General features: G+C 39.9%; 1 protein-coding gene across 5 annotated transcripts in view; it reads right to left on the bottom strand.

Annotated features, from left to right (window-relative positions):
• dlgap4b (discs, large (Drosophila) homolog-associated protein 4b) overlaps window positions 1-20,068 on the bottom strand; it is a 117,957-nt gene that overhangs the window by 55,003 nt on the left and 42,886 nt on the right. For 4 of the 5 annotated variants that reach the window (XM_016672505.1, XM_016672506.1, XM_016672507.1 and 1 more), the window contains one exon: window positions 14,933-14,998. The exons of the other annotated variant lie outside the window; for it this stretch is intronic. The gene's annotated coding sequence lies outside the window, so the exon portion shown is untranslated. The remainder of the gene's footprint in view (window positions 1-14,932; window positions 14,999-20,068) is intronic. 5 annotated transcript variants of the gene reach the window in all.

The raw sequence follows: 20,068 nt of genomic DNA, 5'->3' as shown, positions 1-20,068 counted from the left end.
TGTCTGTAAGACTTCAGTTAAATTCAATTTATTTTTATATTTCCTATTCATTAAAAGCTTAAAAACAATAGTTTTAGGGCTCTCTTATTCATTGTAGACACGGTTTAAGAACCACCGGTTAAGTTTAGCCTCCATTTTCGGCTGCCTAACGACTCAATAGGCCCTTTAATGATTTTTTTTTTAATGCGCCTTCATTTATCAAAATCTGAATACTGAAGGGTCAAATGTCACAATCAAAGCAGTTTCTTCTCACCCTTGACAACATCACCAGCAAGGACATTAGCATGAAGCATGAAGCATGAAGCATGAAGCATGAAGCATGCCCAGTGGCTAGTTTGACGGCATCAACAAACTAAATTCATCAGCTAACCAAAACCAACCAGTTTAAAATAAATAAATAAATAAAGAACCTTTTTGAGGATGAAAACAGGTCCAGAAGTGATTTATAACGAAGCGACGGTTTTTAACTTTTTAATGTAAGTGAACAAAATGCATTCGGCATGCCTGTAAACACGCGTTATATGATTAACCATCACTTGAAATCAAAGAAACCTGGTCTCGACAGAGGTTCCTGCTGTTACCTACTTGAAAATGAGAGGGAAGAATATGCTATTTTCGACTGAAGCAAAAGTCACAATGCAATTGATAAGATAATGAGCTAAAATGATGAGACGTAATCACACCAGAAAGATATTTTAAACCACTTCAAGGAAGCGGGCTGGTTAAAATTCTTTCATCCAGGATATGACAGTCACATGTCCTAAGCTGAAAGTAACTGGACTTCTTCTTTTGTTTAAAGATATTTAGCCTCTCATCCAAACAGCCTCTTCAGTTCTGATCTAAAAACAGCTACAACAAATCCAAAGTGTTAATTATACTTGATTGAATTTAAATTTAATTTATTCATACACATTCAATCTACAGCAAATTTTATCTTTGTGAATTGTAGAAGTCAAACTGGCGTGATCCAGGGGTGTTTGAGTTTTGGGTTATATTTGTTTTTGTGCTTTGATCACAAATGCACAAATTGATTATGTTCCTCATCATTGCCTAAAGTTGACCTATTATGCTTTCTTGAACAGGTTAGGGTACTTCAATGGGCTGTAAAACACATGTTCATTAGATTTTATGCACAAACTCATTCTCAGATCAGATTTCAAGTGGTTCTGTTCTGTCTATTTTGAGTTCCTGTCAGAATGAGCCGTTTTAGGGCCTCTTGTCACTTTAAATACAAAACAGATATCTCAGTTGGCCAATGCACACTTTGGCTTAGTGTCAGACATATCATAGTTCCTGCCCCTTCATGTTTTGGTCATGCTTTTCCCACAAAACTGCTTAAAATGCTGTGGTCGATGCTTAACAACAGAGGTAAACGTTAACAAAATACGCTAATGATTTTTGGTCTAAGTAGATGTAGGATTTTAAAGTTTTAACTCGCTGCTCATCACAAGATTCTGGATGCAGATCCTGTGGTCTTAACTGTCCAGCCATGACAAAGAAAGCATGATTTACTGCTATTGATTAATGTAGAGTACCCAGTGGAGAGGACGGAGATCAATCTGAACGCAGTCGTCCTCGACTGTGTAACCTCACCGAGGCGGCCGGGGGAGGGGGGTTCGGCCTCAACCCTCGTCTCCCAGAAGCCAATTTCAGAGTCCGTAAATCAGCCGTGGGACGACAGTAAGAGATTCACTGATTATCAAATTTGTCAGAAGAAGCGTTCTGCAGCCGAGGTGAGGGATGATTGAACTGATTCAAGGAGAAAACAAGATGAGCACAGGGTGCCGTCTTTCTCCCTCGTGCTCTCTGACCTTGGTGGCTGATTATTACACAGCTGTGCACATCTCATGCGAGTCTGGCTAATCCTGAGAATTCACAGGTGAGAGATGGTGCAATTACCCTGGCTGGAAGAAAAAAAAAAAAAAAAAAGCAATCAGCATGATAAGACTAAACACTGTGAGCACTAATTTACATAATGCACACCAAATTTGCAGGGCAAAAAGTCTCCATTTTAGAACAGTTTCACTTTTAGCCTAAAAAAAAAAAAAAAAAATAAAAAAGTAAAATAAAAATCTGTGCAGCCAAAGGCGTCATATCGCTATAATTATCTGAAGTTGCAGGGGGGCAAAATGTATTAATTTCAGATGAAAATTACCANTATCGCTATAATTATCTGAAGTTGCAGGGGGGCAAAATGTATTAATTTCAGATGAAAATTACCACAACAACACAGATGGAACAAAAGCATATTGCACGTTGTAGATCTGAGGCTCGATACATAATCTTCATCTTCTTCATCTCACCGAAACGCACCAGAAGCTTTAGAAGTAAACCTCTCCGCTGAACATGCCGGCTTCCTTTGTCACCGTCCCCACACTTTTCGTTCATCGCATTAAAAAATGCCAAAGTAGAGTTCAACACGTCGCCCGTGACAACACAACTCTCTCTAATGTAAACCCAGAAGCAGAAGGGAAATTCCTTTGAAGAGCTGGAAATATATCACCGTATTTTCACCGAGGGATTTAGAGGCATTCAGGCATCGGTAAATCCACGAAAAATAAAGCTTACTCATCTCTGACTCTGAGCTGGTGTGAGATCACTCACTTCCTCGTTTTTTTTCCTCTGTCCTCACTATTCGCACATACTTAATTGCCACTGTGTGTCACTTTAACCTAATAAGATAGCTTCCACCCCTCTCCCCGCCCTCTCCATCTACTAGTTGTTCCGAAAAAAGGTCTCTGTGTCACTCTCTGCTTCCTTCAATCCTCTCCCCGCTCCTACTCCCTCTTCCCTCCTCCCTCTTTGCTGTGTGGCAGCTGAAAGCTCTTTAAAGATGCCCGGGGGCTTAACCACTTTGACATTATTACATGAGCCTGACTCACTCAAACCAATCTCAAGCTAATTGAGAAGCTTACGTCTTTACCACAGCTGCTCTCAGAGGAAGAGGGGAAGCTCCCAGTCCGCCGTTGCTGGCTGACTTTAGATGAAGTGGACCCGATTTGCTTCTGCTGCATTTCTTAAACAGAAATGTACCTCGCAGTTCGAGTCCGAGTTTATTCTATAAAGCAGAGATGAACTTTAGGGGATTTTTATATATAAACCGAGAGTTGAAAATCCTATTTGAGCTCTGTGTTTTGGTTGATTTAATAGGAACTCAGATCAGCTTACTGGAAAGTGATGCTTATTAGCCAAGTAGTGTTAAAAAAAAAAAAAAAAAAAAGTAAAATAAAAAATCTGGCAGTCTGGCTTAGGTGGGGATCAAATTACACATGAGTATTACATGCGATGCTTGACTAATTAACTTAGATTCGCATGATAGAAACACATGGGAGATGTGCAGCGCAGTGACGGGCGTATAATATATTCATTTGACAACTTGATCCACCGACTTTATTCCGACAACTTCTACATAACAAATGTACAAATTTTCTGCACACATTCAAGAAGAAAAAACACTAAGCTCAAATAATTGTCAGTATTTCTAGACATTAAAAGGTCAATAAGACTCAATGAGAAGTTCAGTGGATCAATGAATCTTCTTGTCTTCAACACTTAGAAGAAATTCAGAACTAGTGTACAAAAAAGTCAAGCATAGCCTGCTATTGTAAATCACTTTTATTTTTTTTTATTTTTTATTTTTTTAATTGATTGATTTAAATCAGTCATTGCTTAAATAGAACAGCGGCTCTGCAACTTTTTTTTTTTTTTTTTTGCCAAAGCAGGCTTGGCCTGAATTCACTTATTTGTTTTAGTTTATTTTTGCCGCAACTTTGTGCCCTCAGATAAACTGCTCTCAGGATGTTGAAGAATAATGGATTAGTATGGAAGGAAAAAAGAGAAGAAGTGGAGGAGGATAAAAATAAACCCTTAATGAAACATCAAGAAAAACATTTCTGTATGGCTGGGACGTCTTTCTGCATCAGCTGAGGGCAAGACTTAACCAACAAGGAGGCGTAGGTAAGCTCAGCAGCATATTTTGACATCTTATTCTCCCTTTCTATTTTTACCGTAGCAGATAAAAATGAGAGAAATATTCTCTGAAGCTCAACAAGGATGAGATGATTTTTTTATTTTTTTTTTTGCAGAGTTTTCAAAACCAAAGCCTGACTCATATTTCCCAGACTGCTCGGTCTCCTCGCACATTTAATATAACTGTGCGGCTGTGACACAAAATGTGATAGCACCGCTTCCTGTGCCAAGTACACAGTGTGCCTCTGCTGGGGGCCAGGGGGGCTGGAGACGAGAGGAACTGTCTCGTCTTGGCACCTATATATTGGGAAGGTCCAAAGTCGGCACTGATGGCGGTCATTCAGTGACACAGCAGCGAAAAATGAAAAACTGAGAGCAAAGAGATCAGACAGAGTACAACTGCTGCAAAAGAAGCACACTCTCTTTCTTGGTGTGAGCACTTACCTCGATTCCTCTGAGCTGGCATTAAAATAAAAAAAAAATGGCATGCCCCCTTTTTTTGACAGGGGAACAAGTAGCTCATACAATCTTTAAGCATTACAAGAATAAATAAACTGCAAAGAAGGAGAGCTCCTTGCAAACTGACATCGTCGCTCTTTAAATCTCAAATATGGAAACACTTCACATCCTTTTTTTTTTAATCCAATCTGGAGTAGAATATGGAGTTAGACAACCTGTTAAAAAACATCTATGGACAAATCTACCATCGACGTCTCAGCCCCTCTGCATTTGGGTCCACTTTCAAAGACGCCTCACCACAACACGTCAACTCTTCTAACAATAAACCGATTCAGTCTGCAGACAAATCCAGAACCGTCACGTTCCCGAAGCAAATCAAAACAAACCAACATTAGCTGATGTAGAAAATGTAAAACTTTCCTTCAAAATCGGAAGAAAACGAATTCATAATGCAGAGCATCATGACATAGCTCCATGGCTTTAGGTAATTGAAATATTTATGAAGATGTTTAATGCCACATCTATTAGCAAACACAAAGCCACACCAAGAAAACGGGTGTTCATGTAGAGACAGAAATCCTGCATGTTCTTAATCACACATGATCAGATTAATTAAACAAGACAGTCGTAACATTTAAACGCATCCAAACCGTCCCTCTTTATCCCCTCGACTGCTTTAAACCTTCTCAGTGACGTCATTCACCAGGAAGACGAATGACTGTGCACCGACTTTTCCCTGCTTCTGTGACAGAGATGGAGGTTCATTAACGTGGGCTAAAGGCCTTAACGCTTATGGCAACGTGTAGACGTCGACTTTACAAGACAACACGCAGCCGTCAGCTGAGGCTGTTGTAAATGTGCTGCACAAGTATACTTTGACTTTGACAAGAGAAGAAATGTTCATTATAATGCTAACATTTAGCATGGGGAGGGAACACAGGGGAAAGGAGAGCGAGCATGTATTAATCAGGAGCCGAGTTTTCCAGCCTATAGCACAAACAGAGCACACATGTCTGTGTTTTTGTGTCTGAATGCTATTTTTTGCCGTTCTTTTCCTCTGGGTTAGCCGCCTGCTTCAGGCCAAAGTGATGCATCCAGCTGTATAAGATATAACATTTTGGAACTGATACGCGAGGACATGCAAAGCCAAAATGCAGACGAGTCCCTTTCAGAGAAGCGGGACTCATAAAACGTGACGTATTTGCATTTGGGCTGTTGTTTATTTTCTTTGGTCTTAAACAGATGTGAGCATCTTCAAAAACATGAGCAACACCATCCTCTCGCAGTCTGCTTTAGGCCTCAGTGTGTGTGTGTGTGTGTGTGTGTGGCCAGATGGGATGCTTAACTCGCACACAAACCCAATAATAAAAAAAAGACACACAAAAAAAAACAACACACACATAAAAATACCAGATGTGCTTCTTTACTCCCATGCAACAGACCACAGAAGGTCATGGTCAACTGTGGCTTAGAAAGATGCAAAGAAAAAACAAACAAAAATTTGCCATGCTCATTCACTTTAACTCCCCCATTTTTTTTTTTTTTTTACATGCGTCATCCTTCCATCGTTTGCCATCGTATTAAACTTTCCATCCGTCCAACTATCTAAAGCCAGATTTGGAGCAGACAGCAGGTGGTTTTAAACCCCTAAACCAGACGCGGTCACGTGTTGCAGTTCCGGAAAGGCTCAAACCTGCCATTCTGACGGGCCCACAGCGAGTGCTGCGCGTTACTGGCAGGGATGCGACGGGTTCGCTTTAGAGGCCCGAGAGGGAGAAAACATGATCAAGTCCTACAGTGACGGAAATTCAGATGATTTTTAGAAAGTGTGAAAAGGGATGACGGAGGACTGCGATGTGGCGCTTTTAGCTTGATAAATCGGTCGGCATCATTTTCTTGATGAGCGTGAGATTTTGACATGATGAGAAACGGAGAGACTCTAAAGCAGGATAGCGTGGTCAGGAGCGTTTTTCAAAGGCTTTTCACATCGCTTGACATGCCGACATCCTCAAGTGACGTGCTGGTGATGCAAAAGCTTTAGCTGCCCCCAGTTGATGTGGCCTTAATCCCATCTCCTCCCAGCCCTTCCAGGATCCATTTACCATTTAAGTCCATTAGCCTTATTGCAATAAAAAACAGCCTCAGAAAGAAGACTGATATACGCAGGACTCTTAGCGAATGTGCTTGTTGATTACAGTTGTGGAAGAGCTTCTCCATCTCCAGCGTTAATGCAAAGCAATCTGATGCAGAGTGATGAAATGTATTAGCTACGCACTTTTTTGATAAGCTCCTTTATTTAAAAAGCTCTTCAGAAGTGACATGCTGATAAAGCTAAAGTTAGCCTTGCATGGCAGCTGCGGGGGCTTAATCTGAACCCATTATTCGTTCTGAAGGATTACCAGTGCATGACGTCTTCCAAATGTTTATTATTATTATTATTATTATCATTCTCTTCTAGGAAGAACAGTAATAATAACACTTAAAAAAAAAAGACAGAAACTGCTCAACGTACAGTTTTGAGACAAGTGCGAACACATGAGGAGGCATCATGAGGATAATGAAATGTTGCTCTGCTGGAAATCAGGACTGCATAGTGGCACTACTGGGTCACTTTTCATGTCCTACTTCATTTGAGGGGCAAGCGGTATTTTTAAAAGCTTTCTAAAAACCGACACCAGGGAGACAACTGTGATCTGACAAAAAAAAAAAAACATATAAAGCCACGTCTAACCTGATATAAGGTGGCAGGGGAGTTTATTTAAACATGACTGGGGTCAACAAGGTAAAACGTGTTGCCAAGTACTAACAAAAAATGTAGAGTGATCGAATGCTGAGATTACTTTCTTGGAAGGTAAGAAGGGATGCAAATAGCTTCATGGAGAAGCGCTGTTGTGACGACCCAGGAAGTAGGAACTCCTTAAAGAGAAAGAGGCCAATTTCAAGGCCTGCAAATGGAAGTCGTATTTCTTTTATTTTTTGATACAAATAACATTGTTGGAAGGTAACAGTTACTTGACTGTGTTATAAATTGGCTCTGCGTGCCTCAAAAATACATAATGCTGCTCCTTTAATAACCCCAAATCATTTGTCTTTCTTATTAGATGCTTTAGCAGAGGGAAATTGGACTATTTTTCATAGCTCAAGCAAGCTCCTGCCTGATAATTATATAATAACTGGATGACTGCCGTTAACTTGACGTGAACTCTTTCGCTCACAGGAAACAGATAATCTCTGCCTCAGCAAGGACACCAAGTAAATCATGGAATAAATTCTGCTCAGACTCGAGCTGCAATTAGCTCTTGTCGGAGCAAGAGCTGTAGTGGGTGAAAAACAAATTAATTCATGCATCGGTTGTTTTTGTATATTCTTATTTAAATTACTGTTATTAAGAAAGCTGTTTGATTAGCCAGCAGAAACACTGGACATCTGTAAAATTGTAAACAACCACAAGAGGCAAATACAATTTGATGTTTTCGGTTAGGTGAAAGCAAAACAATAATTGGTTTCTTGAACGCAACACTTCCTTGATGGTAGTCCAGGCTGAGTTAAAAGTGGGTTTATTACACTGTCCACACTAAATGGAGTTTGCAGCATGCTGCCAGAGGTGTCTCATTATTAAATGTTTCAAACACATTTAGTGGTATTCAGCTTCTTTTTTTTTAAAGAACTTTTAATGTCAACATTTCAACTTGTTGCACTTTTCAGAATCTAATGGCTTCCTCTTTAAGATCAGTTTTATACTTAGAGTTGCTTATCTCTTACTAAAATATGAAAAAAACAAAAAAACAAATCATGCCTAAATACATAACAACAAACAATATAGTGAAATCCCAAGTTATTTATTCTACTACAGCTATTAGATTTACAAAATTTTCATCCAACCAATAAATTTGTTTTAATAGAGAATAAAACAACCTAGGAAGTACCTCTTCGAACTAAAAAAAATGACCTGGTTTAACTATCTTTGAACAAAAACGACATAGTGAAATTTATTGCCGACGATCTTTTCATGCTTCCACTTGTATTCTTCATCATCTATCGTTGATGATGAGCTCCAAACCTTTGAGGTTGAAAGCGCTCCTTGCCATCACTGCAATCTTTACCTCCCTCCATGGAGGGCTGTGATCGAGCCACTCAGCAACGTCATTGGTAAATTACAGTTAGAAGAAACATGTTGGGGGGGGGGGAAATGAGTTTAACTCCTGCAAGGGGCAATGAGTGATTTTGAGGTAAAACTGTAAATAACATAGAATAAATGTCTGAGAGTTAGAATGAAAACGGGACCTGCTCTACAAGAATTAAAGTGGAAACTCTAAAAGTAATGAAATGTGGTCATAAAGACAGTCATCAAGAGTTGATCAACCAATCAATGATATTGGTTAATATCAGGCCAATATCAGGTCAAAGTTCAGCATAGAAACATCAATGCATTGTGCTAAGACACGCTTTGCACAACGAAGATATTTTCACCCATGTAGTTACTTCAAATATAACAGCAGTTGCATTTGACCATTTGACTTTATTATGAATAATTATACGATTCAAGATAAAAGAAGAAAAGGGATTAACTTGTACAGCCTTGTAATTTATCTCTTATTAGAGACTTCTAAAAATAGTCTTATTAGAGACTTTTCCTATTAACCCCCTGAGAAGACTCAGTAAGAGAGGCTACAACAATTTTGAACATCACAAAAACACCATTTTGAGAAACTAGTGTAAGGTTGTTAGAAAAATACTGCATTTTGGCTCAAGTAATGGTTAATTGAGACTAAAATATAAAATTCAGTCAGCCAGTTACAGTGGCAGGAAAACCGAGCCTCTTGGGGGATGAACATGTTTATACTTAAATACAATACTCAAAGACGTTAAATGATTAATTTCTCCATCTGGTTTTACAGCTCTCAATGCTGGGAGTTGATAAACCGTCCAACAGCTCCCTAGTTTGAGAAGCAAGATGGGAAACTTTAGTTTCAAGACAACAGCAACAATTTAAAAGGATATGATGCAACCCATGGGAAACTCCCCCAGGGGCTTGTTCTGTATCTGACTCAAAATGAAATGGTTCTGTTTTTAAGGACCATTACATTTGAGTGATTCAACATTCATGTCTTGGGATGTCACTGTCTTTTACGTTGAAAAGTCTCCTTTTAAAAATGCATCATTGTTCCGACTCACTTGAAATGTCAGAGTTAAAGAAAATCTGAGCAAACTTCTCAGCTCAAGGCCAGGACTAAACTTCGCTCCTCCCTGCAATCCCCATCGAAGTGAGCGGCGTATGTCGGTTCAAGGTCCACTGTATTAATCTTGTCAAACGGATTCGGAGGGCACAGACACTGCAGATCGACACGAGGCTCAGGACAGAAGGCCAGATGGCCAAACAGACTGGACAGGGAAACGGAGAGCAGTCATCCGATATAAAGAGGGGAGAAAGAAGGGCATTCGTCACACTGGAGAGGAGGAAGTAAGAACGATAAAGGAAAAGTTCAGCACAGAAACACAGAGGTGCTTGCAAAGGTGAGACGTCGCCAAGAGATGCGCAAAGGGAAGGAGTAAAACGACAGATCGTGACTCCTGCTGGCATCAGCCCTTAGATGTTATGATGTAGAGTTTCCCTATACAGCTCAGCTTCCCACCATTACATGCAGCAAAAGCTCTGCTCCCTGCTGAATTATGCATACTAGTGCGGGAGGAGGGAGCTGTTGAGTTGGAGGGGGGGAAAAAAAAAGAAAGAAAAAGAAAAAGAGACATTGAGAGAATTGCAGGAACAAAACAGGTGTACCTATTACAAAGACAGCAGAACGCAGCAGTTTCCTGGAAGATGACGTGTGCCAGCAGGAAGGTCTATGGAATATGACAATCCATCTACGTCTTTCACAAATACAAAGACTGTGATGGGAAAACATGTTTACAGAAAATACCAAAGAGCCTCATCCAAATTCAGACCACAAAGTTCAGGTTGAAACCAGAACACTAGCCTTATATGTGCTTTCATTTTTAGCCATTTTGATTATTCAAATTAGTGAGAGAAGCAACCTTGTAATGGAAGTGTGGTCTGTTTTAGGCTTTGGAGATGAAATTTAGAAAACGTTACATTTGTGGATTTTCAGAATTTGAGGTTTTTTTTTTTTTTTTTTCAGTTTTTTAGCCCCAGTTTGTGACAGTTTGTTTTCGGTGTATTCTTACTTTGTCGTGAGGACATGTTAGTATTTACTTCGTTCCTCGGTGTCTTCGCTTTCCGTTTTGATTTGAACATCGGTCAAGACAAAAGGATTTGCAGACTAGGACCCTGGATGCAGCGACTGATCACATACATCACCTGCAGACGTTTCATCATGACTGTACCAGGAATTTGTCCACATTTTGTTTCAAAATAACAAATAACCGCACTGTAATTAGCGCAACTAACTAGCTTGGTTTTTCACAGCTAATTGTAATTATCAGTCTAACTGTGTAATTCCTTGACACAAATGTAGACCCAGTTGTCTCGACACGTGGCAGAAAATAGTTTCTTTTAATAGTTGCCTCTCGCATCTCGGCGATGCTGAAAATAGCAACGTCTGATTTCTCTTCCTTCAGTAACATCCACTTCAAAGAGTGAAACGCTGACTTCACCTTCTGGGACATTTTAATAATGAAAAAGAGAACATAAAATAATTTAAATATCTTCTCTTAACCTAAGTCATGTTGAGCAGATGAGACGAAAAGGGCATATCTGAACTGCTGAGTGTTTTCTTCTTCTGCTGCCATCGCAGATTGATACCATCTGATAAGTAATAATAATGATTTTTAAGTATTATTATTGTTGGACAGTGTAATCCAGGCTCGCTTTTAGTAGTATTTTTAAAACCAATTTTTGTTTACTTTTTGTCCTTTTTCAGGGAGATTTTGTAGAATCAGTCAAGATATTTATAAATTAGAGGGGTGCAATATATTAAATAGCATTCATCATCATCATCATCATCATAATATTCATGGGTGCAATGTTGGAAAGGTCTGGTCGGATGCAATATCTGGTGGGCTATTATGTTTCACGTGTCGTGCATTTTAATTCTGCTTGCCAATAAAACATCTGTGCACTAGGATTGACTTTCATTGTCCTCATTTCATGTACATCTCACTTCCTGAGCTAAGAAAGTCAAGAAGGGATATTCAATTTTTGGAAAGAAAAAAAAATAGCATTTAGGAAAGTTTAGCTTTATCAAATTAAAGATTGTTGTCACAATATTCATTAATAATAATTCATTTTCCTAATTCCCTAATATTGTGTAGGAGCTTGTTTGGATAACTCCTCCCATTCGAGAAGCTAATGCAGCAGCACTTCTCTGCGATTTCTTTCACTTGAATATGTCCAGCATGTTTTTCTGGACTCCTATAATCCTGTTAAAGTAGTTATTTGGCTTGCACCAGTAATGGGCAAGAAATGTAATCGATTTTGACAATGAAACCACTGGCAATAAATCAAAAATGCTCAACTGTGCATCCACACGCATGAGAACAGACCGGATTATTAAGTTTGCAGATGAATCCACAGGAGTGGAAATGATGAATCACTGTACATGGAGGAAAGTAGATACCTGTTGCAGAAAACGACATCACGTTGTTTAGTGTATGTGTGTGTGTGTGTGTGTGTGTGTGTGTAGGGGGGGAGAAAGGAGCTAGTCAGTGACCTCTTAAGTTCATGACATAAAAAAATAGACTCCCGGCATCGCTGACCTTGTAGGAAAGACAGTGGACGACACTTAATACTCTGAAGATCTCAGCTGGTCAAAGTGCAGCACTTGACTCAGCAGAGACTACACTTTCTGAGCGAACCGACACAAGCATCAACTCCCTGCCCGCCTCTTCACAAAACTCTGCAGACCGGAGGGGAAAACGACAAACGGGTCCCTGCAGAGGATAACGAGAGGAAGCCGTTGAGTGTCGTTGGCATGCCCCGACCATCGGGATCCATTTGAAAGCCGGAAATCATCAGAGACTCCTCACGCCCTCTTCATAACGACTGTGATTTGCTTCCGTTGGGTAAACAGCGGTGCAACAACAAAACCAGAACCACCAGACTGCTGCGCAGCTGCCTGTCTGAGGCTTTTTTAAGATAGTTAGTTGCTGAGAATTTAAGTTTTGGTATTTTATATTACTCCACTAATTTTATGTCTTTCTTTTTTGTGTTGCGTTGTTATTACTTTGAGTTTTATCTCGTTTTAGTGAACTGCTGCACAGTGGCGCAGTTGGTAGCACTGTTGCCTTGCAGTGTGGTACATAGCATCTGCATCTCCAACACAGACAAACAGGTCTTTGTTTTAAAGTTAGAGCAGCAAACTGTTTTCTTAGCATGTGGCAGAAAAAAATACCGCGTGTCACATAAGTGGGTGAAACGGAGAGCGACGCTGCAGTCACCTTAGCTGCCTGATGGACAGATGAGAGTCACCGAGAAAGAGACGCAAATGAAAAGGCAGAAGCTTTAAAAGCTTTAGAAGGGATTTGTATCCAGTAAGCCCCACATAGGATTAAACCATGTTAGTGCAATGCCTACATGCAGCAGGAAGAGTGCACATACCAACACACAGAGAACGCACAGATGGCGGCATGTGCACCAAACGGCAGCAGTAAGCTCGTATACAGAATGACAGTGCAATGATACGTCAACAAAATCCTGTGGTTCTGAGGTATCTTGCAGAGATGGGTTTTAACCACTAGCTTGTTACCAATGTGTTTATGTGTAAGTGAGAAATTGCTCTTTTATAAATGTAAAAAAAAAAAAATCCATAAATAAAACAAATAATGCATGAATGCTATTTAAATCTTTAAACTTTTTGTGGCAAGAAAGCACTTGCGTAAGGCACGTATATCCTCAAAATGCAACATCTTCTGGATTTAAAAAAAAAAACAGAGAAAAGAAATGACCACACGGTTAGTTCAAAGCAGTCTTCCCAGCCGTGACTCTCACTAAGAAAAGAGATTTCGGGTTGAACGAAGTCGATGAGATCATAGCTACCGGCACATCACGGCTGCCTGACATTAAGTATTGAATAACTTTCAAGCTGCGAAAAAAAAAAACAGCACACAGACTAAAATCTAATAAACAGCATCAATATGGAAACTCCCAGTGGCCATAACAGTGGAGAGGTATTTCTCTAAGGAAGAAAGCTGAAGACATTAAAGTATGTATTCACAGTAAACCAGTCTCAGTTTAACAGTGCAAATAAAAGTCATGCCTCACCTTTGCTGAATAATACCTCTGTCATTTGACTTTTCTTCCCCCACACACACATATAAACAGTTTTTGTGCAAAACTACGGGCCTGTACAGAGGCAATGCATAACTACTGATTAATAATAGACTGCATGATCAAGTCTATATTAATTTCATTAAGTGAAGCGCTGTGAATACTTTTCAGATGCACTGTACATGATATTGTTAGCTTAGCTCGTCGACAGCATGTGCTCAGCTGTTTATTCACGCTGTTTTTCTAAATGCTACTTTTGAAATACACCCAGGTTATAATGGACAGTAGCGTTTCAACATTTCACCTTTGCTTTCAGTCGTGCTTGATGAATGAATCGCTGGTTTCTGTGTGCAAGAAGCATCTCAGAAAAGCAAAGAGAAGAAGGAAAAAAAAGAAAATCATTAATGCAACCACTGTGAAAAGAATATCGATTTGTTTCTTTGAAAAGAAAATCCAAGCAGGATCCATCACTGTCATTGCAAATTTAAAAGTGTTATATATATATATGTAGTTGCACATCTCGTTTTTTTCTACACTTTCAAAGAACGAAAGAAGCAACTTTACCTATTTGACTCTTTACTTTATTTTCAGTCGCCACAATCTTTTCCATCTCTTGGATTTTTTTCTCCTCCCCTCATCTCTACATCTTTGGTGGGCGTGCTGCATCCGAAGTATTTTCTCCACATTGTGAGTGACAGCCTGCCCCTATAGATAGTGTCTCAGCTGAGATTTGTGCTTATTATGAAATTAATCCAGTGTGAAAAATCACGAGCCCCCTCGGAGCGCTGCGACCGCGTTCCATCGTCTCTCTCTGCCTGCGGCCGACGCTGTGCACGCATCTGCATGACAAAACATGCTCCTTCATCCATGCCGCGACAACACAACGCTAATAAACCTACTACGTTCATCTCACACTTGGTGTTCGTCTTGAAGATAGGCTGACATTTCTATTCTGGTCAGTTTTTGGCCTTAGCAAACACAAGCCCCCTGGGATTTCATGGCCCGCACAAAGGACAGCTAGCCATGCCTCCCACAGAGTCATACTTTTTGTTTGTCTTTTTGTTTGACGGCCACATTCAACCCATCTGCCTTCAGGATTTATCGCTGTTCAGAGTAGACAAGGTCAAGGCAAGGAGTTGGCTTCTGCAGCTTGTGAGCCGAGTCTTTTGGCAGCTCAGACGCTTCCATGCATTTAACAACAAAGTGAAGCTACAGCTAAACATGGTGCCAAATGAACACAGGTCATCAGTCTCCTAATGGCAGGAAGAAGGACAAATGTACCTTCTTAGAGCAGACTAGGACTTTCTTACTGAGGCGACGGAGCAGCAGGTTTACTGGTGGGAAGTCCTGCAAAAAAAAAAAAAAAAAAAAAGAGAGATCTTATCAGCTCCAAACATTAAGTGTTTTCCCTCTGCTATAACACAAACAACCACGACTGACATTCCAAATGTGTTAGTTGTGATGCTTGCAAATGTATACATGCTGCTTTTTTCACACTTTGTATCCTTACAACCACAACATGTATGTTCATATGTGTATTTTTTATTTATTTATTTTTTTACTTTAAACGATAGACCAACACAAATTAGAGCATAGTTGAGAAGTGGGAGAAAAAAGATAAATTGTTTTAAAGGTTTAAAAAAAAAAAAAAAAAAAAAAAAAAAGTGTGCCACGCATTTGTGTTTAACCACTTTTACTTCGATACCCCAAAATACCATCAAGGGCAACAAAGTGCCTCTGACATCACCTGATGATAAAATAGGCTCCACCTGCGTATAATTTATTCTCAGTATAAATCCAGCTGTTCCATGAAGGCCTTTGAGGTTTGCTAGAGAAAACTGGTGAACAAAGAGCCTCATTAAGTCAAGAAACAAAGCAGAAAGATCAGGGGAAAAGTTGTGGAGATGCATAAAGTGGGTTTAGGTTACAAAACAAAATCCCTGACTCTGAACATCTTGTGAAGCACTCTTTAATCTATCATCCGAAAACGAATGTACTATGGCGTCGCTTTAAACCAGCCAAAACGTGTCCACGCACAGAATGGAAAGTTAAGGATTAGGCGAGCTTTAGTCACAGAAGCACCAAAAAGAGCCACAGTAACCCTGGAGGAGCTGCTGACATCCAAAGCTCAGGTGGGAGAATCTGTCGACAAAGCTTGTGTTTGTAACAAAACGTAAAAATAGTTCAAGGGTGAGGAATACGTTTGAAAGGCAATGTGTTTCAAAGTGAGCAAAACGGAAGAACTAATTGCTTTCACTGCTGAACTGAAAGCACAGAGTGAGCTAATTCGTGTTTGAAAATGGAACGTTGTTTCATCTGATTGTACAGACAAGCGAAGTTATTCGACTTCCAAAAGATGGTCGTCAAGATAGTCGTTTGGAGATGTGTCTCACCGTCTTCATTACTCCCTATTGTCTCGATGGGAGCTTTATTTGTTTGCAACATCAATTAAATTTTGGAGACACCAAATTGTCATATCTTTACAGATAAAGGATTCTAATTAAAAACCAGAGATGAGATTAGAAAAAATGCTTCCAGAGGCAGTAGCTCTCCAGACAACAACGCTGTACAGCAGTCAAGCGGAAGCCTTTTTTCCCCCTATTGCATAATGTGACTTTTACATATCATCGTCGCATAACAGAGGCATAGTTCCACTTAATACAGTAGCATTTTTATGATTTAATAAAAATGTTTTTTAAGATCTTTCTCTTTGCATTTTATTTATTCCGTGCAGTGAAAACATTTGGATGTCACAGCAGTTCTTCATTGGTAAGAATGTATCTGAAACAGCTTTTTCAATAACCTCGCTGATGAGTTTGAATGTTGGAGATCGGTCTGCAATTCTGCAGTGGTTACTTGTCCAGATTGTTCTTTTTCAGCAGTGGTTTCATATCTGCTTTTTTTTTTTTTAATGCCTGTGGGAAAAACACCTAATAGTTGTTTCATGTTGTCCCATTAATATTGCAGACTGGCGTGATGGGAAACAAAATAAATGTTTTGTGGCAAATGCCTGTACATTTCAAACAGATTCCCTCCTGAGGAAGGTCGTTGAAAAGACAACTTCTACAATCTAAAAGGTTCTTCGAACAAGCCATTGAAACTTTTGACACGTCTGAGGCAAGAATTAAAAAACTATAAACCAAAAATGTGACAAAAAAATGAAGGAGAAACTAAAGTTCTGACTCATCGTTTGTGTAAATCTCGTGTAGATCTTTGAATTTAAACCACATTTAGCAAGCTTCTGGCATAACTCTGGTTGGATATTTCAGAAACTGTTGAGCTCATTTCACTTGTTTGGTTTCTTTGCAGAGGGGAAGTTTAAATACTTTTAATGATGTTGAAGTTGGGGATTTCGGAAGACCATTCATACAGCTTAACGTTCATCTTTGCATAGTATGAAAGCAGTTTGATTTTTGTGATTGTCCTTTTGCCACAGAGCCTTATCGTGGTGCAAGTACCTTCATGTTTGACAACTGGTACAGTGTTCTTGGGCTTGAAATCACGCCGACTATGACTAAGAGTTTTGAAATGGCTCATTTTCCAGACACCAAACAACATTAACTTAGCGCCAGAAAATGGATGATTGTTTTTTTTTTAAGCGCTTGTACCGTGAGACTCAGATGGAAGTACAGAAACGAGGAAATAGTCAATTTTGCATAATACATCCCCTTTAGTAGCGTCGCTCATAACAAGATTTATTGTAATCAGTACCTTTCATCAGAGTGATACTGGTGCTATTATTGTCAGTCTGCCCAGAGCTTTTCTTTTGCCGACCTCGGGAATTTATCTGCACAGCAGAAAAAAAAAGAGGAAAAAAAAAAACTATTTCTATAGTAGCAGTGATTATAGGCGAAGGCAGGTCTGATTTTCCAGCAACCCTCGTTTGCTCATGTATACAAGCTGAGCTCTTCATTGTAACGCGCATAACTTTGGTTTTCAGGGCATGACTTGTGCTGACAGTAACAGTAAGTGCTGAATGCTGCAGCAGCGCACTGAAGCAACATTAACACGGTGCATTAGCCTAGCTTTCTTATGACACACTTTCAGCTGAGGCAGCCAGTGTGAGCCAGATCCAAGCGCTTCGCTGCGAGCCGCACGGCCTCCCCGCTGCTCGCCCCTATCACTGTCGCCTGACTCTTCCAGTTAACGTGCTGCTGTTTTGTTTTGTCATAATGTCTAACTGCACTCTCAGACCCCAAGCCCCGCGTGCATAGCTTTCCTCCCCCCCCCCGTCTCGTTTCTAAGTTTTACAAAAAGAATAGTCTGCTCAGACGATCCCAAAGCGAGATCGATACCGAGCGAAGGCCGACTCTCTCTCACCCTTTCAGTATCGCAGCAGGTGCCTCTTTTGACCAAGTCGAAGTCTCACTGTGCAGTCAATGAGAGAGGAGTGGAGTCTTTCTACTCCACCTTTGTCCTCACAATCAGAAACAGAAGAATACTCTTAGCAAGAGGCCTCCAAGTCAATCAGTCAGAGCTCTGTCTGTGGGTCATGGCCAGGTAAGGCATTTGATAAACCCTTGCATCGACGCCAAGTACAAGACCCTTAAAAGATGCATATTTTAGAATTTTGGGTCAAACATGGTTATAAGACCACAAAGAGTCCAGCACAAAATGTGCTCTGCCATAAGTAGCTCACATAAACCGCGGATCAAACGGTTTGCATTCCCTTTGCTCATTGTCCTGTTAGAAGTTGATTCTCCTTTTCAGTTTTCTTCCAATGTTTCCCAGTTACATTAGCTCCAGTGGTGTTTTCATGAACTGATTAATTTTCTTGACCCTGCTGACGAAAACAACCACAGACAGCCGTGCTCCAGAGTGCACAGATTATTTTCCACCACACATAACGTTACGCATGCTGTCCTCATGTGCGTACACTTACTAGACGATTTCTATGGGCAAAGTTATCTTGACTGAATTGTTTTTTTTTGGGCATCAGAGTAAAGTTGGTGAAACTAAATGAATTAGTCTGTCAGACCGTTTATCTTTTTTTATACACTCCACCATTAAAAGACTGTTTTGCGTGAAAAGGTTCAAGGGGTGTGAATACTTCTGCGAGGCTCTGCATCCGATCAGTCGTTGCTGCTGAAAAACTGAAGCTTTGTTTAGCTTTGCCCTGCGAGTGCTACTTTCTTGCTCTACTTCCTGCTCTACTTCTTGTCCCCTATAAGTGAAGCTTTGCTCTGGCATACTTTGCTTCTTTAAATAGTCCATCACAGCTGGCAGATGTGCTTGCTGTTGAAACATTTGTTGTTGTTTTTTTGTGTGAAATCATATAAAACAGTCAATAATCAATGGGATTTCTGATTAATACAGATGGCAAGTACAACAGCAGTCAGACAGAGCTTTTATATTTGCTAACGCAACTCAACAAGTCCTTTGCGGATTGCTGCGAAATTTGGTGCAGACATTGATGGTTCCCATGGTTCTTGTGATGGGTGTCAAGGCAATTTTCTGAAGGTCTTGCCTTTTTGTCTGTGAATCGACCGCATTTCATTCCGTCTTGCCCCCGTCTCAGACAGAAAAAACAAAAGAAAAAAACTTTTCGTTTAATCTCAGGAGATGGCCAAACCTCAGTGCAATCAAATTACCTGTACACTGAGTCGACTATTTTGAATCATTAATGTGCTTTGATAAAAATAAAAAAAATGCTTTTAAATGCAACCACAAACATGATTCATTTCTAATTTGAAATTCCTGTTACTACGAACAACTGTGACCGACGGTAGCATCGCTATAAACAGACCATCAGCTGGAGCTTGTTAATTTATAGTGAGTATTTTATGATCGGAAGAGCAGAAGAGAAGTGTCATAGGTTTACATATGCCTATCCTGTCATGGACATGAACGTCATTAATTATGTCGTTGAATGACAGATGCATACATTAATGTTTGGATGTGTACCTTAGCAACACTTCTTTTTTTTTTTGCCACCAACCAGCTTCTAATTGTGATTGAATATTTGACCACTGTTCATGTTTGGCTTCCTAGCACAGAGTCAGACTTTAAGCATTCATTTCATTTGTGTATTCAGATCACTGTTGCGTTGAAACACCCAGTTGTTTCCAAGTTTTTAGCTGTTGGGTTGAAGGGAAACTGAACAATCAAGAAGATCGCCCCCCCAGTTTTCCCACCACAGACAGTAAAACAGCTCCGCAGTATGATTTTGGCACCAGCACGCCGACCAGTTGTGACACTTTATTTTTATTTTTTTTTACCTCGACTCTGTCAAGCACAAATCTTGTCACTGTAACCAAATAGCTCCCTCTTTATCTGGGTGTCAAACTATTCTTTTTGTAAATGAATCAGCAATTTTCCACTGAGATAGGAAGAAGTTGATTTTCACTTGATTTTTCTCAATTTTGATGAAACGCTGGCTTCTCTACGGGCAGTGACGACGGTTTTCTTGGTAATATT

Source organism: Poecilia formosa, unplaced genomic scaffold (assembly GCF_000485575.1).
Source record: "Poecilia formosa unplaced genomic scaffold, Poecilia_formosa-5.1.2 Scaffold62, whole genome shotgun sequence".
Classification (NCBI taxonomy): domain Eukaryota; kingdom Metazoa; phylum Chordata; class Actinopteri; order Cyprinodontiformes; family Poeciliidae; genus Poecilia; species Poecilia formosa.
This window is presented reverse-complemented; position numbering and strand designations above follow the sequence as displayed.